The sequence below is a fragment of the Lithobates pipiens genome, unplaced genomic scaffold, assembly GCF_037356315.1.
Source record: "Lithobates pipiens isolate NorthernLeopardFrog02 unplaced genomic scaffold, aLitPip1_a1.2 Scaffold_23, whole genome shotgun sequence".
NCBI lineage: Eukaryota > Metazoa > Chordata > Amphibia > Anura > Ranidae > Lithobates > Lithobates pipiens.
In genome coordinates, this window is record NW_027507785.1 from 152167508 (window position 1) to 152168876 (window position 1369).

Below are 1369 nucleotides of genomic sequence, written 5' to 3' on the forward strand. Positions count from 1 at the left end.
TAACAAACTATTAAACATGATTTTTTTTATTTATTTTTTTTGCATCTTTTTTTGTTTGTGTAGCAAAAAATAAAACTCCCAGCTGTAATTAAATACCACCAAAAGAAAGCTATATTTGTGGGAAAAAAATGTCATTTGGGTACAGTGTTGTATGCCCGCGCAATTGTCATTCAAAGTGCATCAGCGCTGAAAGCTGAAAATTGGTCTGCGACTGAGGGGGGTTTAAGTTCCCAGTAAGCAAGTGGTTAAATCAATAAAGATTATTTTTATTAAAATTTAAATAATTTTTTTTTTAAACTATATTTGTATTTATATATATATATATATATATATATATATATAATTTTTTTTTTTTTATTTCTATATTTAGCGTAATATAATAGTCCAGCAAATTTTGGCGAGGTATCCTGATCCTGAGAACGATCGTGCATTTCCACGCAATCCAACCATAGACTCTTCGAGTACACATTTTACAGACTCAGAATCGCAAGATTCAATCAACAATCGGATTGGTACAATTAATTGGTGTACCTGTCAGTGCTGTATCAAAATGCCCACACAAGTCGAATCGAGGTGCTGTCAAGAGGTCGACGAGGTTCAAGCCTGTATCCCTGAAGGGAAAAAATGCATCACAGAAGCAGAGATATTCCAATCTCAAATAGCGACCGAAGAACACGTTAGACTCACGTTTCTTACGATGCATCTCGAGAGCTTACCAGTTGTCGATGCAGACAATAATCGGTAATATAGCTATTCTCAAAAATTTAAAATGTAGTTAGTAATTTAAATTAGATAGTTGCGATTGTAATCATGTATAGATGTCTGTTATTATTTTTTGTTGTTTTTTTTAAAAACAGGAGACTCAGAAAAACAGCATATCGTACATTTATTGCTTGGATATATGGATATTTAGGGAAGGGGAACAGAAGGGTGATTCCGTCATGTGCTGTCAAAATAGTCCGTGACGTTTTTCCTGATCCGAACGGCTCTTACGTTGGTTTTCTGTATTCGGATGATTATGATGCATCAGAAATGGCATTTCATTAGTTTTCTTGTTTTAAAAATTTAAATATTTTTTGTTATAGTTTGTTAAATTTTTGAATTAAATGTATATTTTTTTCCTAATAAAAGTAAAATGATAGCAATTATCAGTAAGTGATTTAATTTTTTTTTCTTTTTTTTTTTAATTGATAGTTAATGTTATTTTTTTGGGTTTGCTAAAAATAAAAGTCATAATAAAACAAGCAACAATATTCCTTTATTTATTGACTCAACTTAAATATATATTACATTATAAAATTATATATTATACATTACTTATTAACAAAAAAAAATAGAAAACAAAACATGAATAATTTAATGGTTATAA

At 29.4% G+C, this 1369-nt stretch overlaps 1 long non-coding RNA gene across 2 annotated transcripts in view; it reads left to right on the forward strand.

The window, feature by feature from the left end:
- Nucleotides 1-1144, forward strand: part of LOC143927960 (uncharacterized) — a 5099-nt gene extending 3955 nt beyond the window's left edge. For both annotated transcript variants that reach the window (XR_013262359.1, XR_013262360.1), the window contains 2 exons: nt 371-741; nt 858-1144. This is a non-coding gene — a long non-coding RNA (uncharacterized LOC143927960). The remainder of the gene's footprint in view (nt 1-370; nt 742-857) is intronic.
- The last annotated feature ends 225 nt before the right edge of the window (nt 1145-1369 follow it).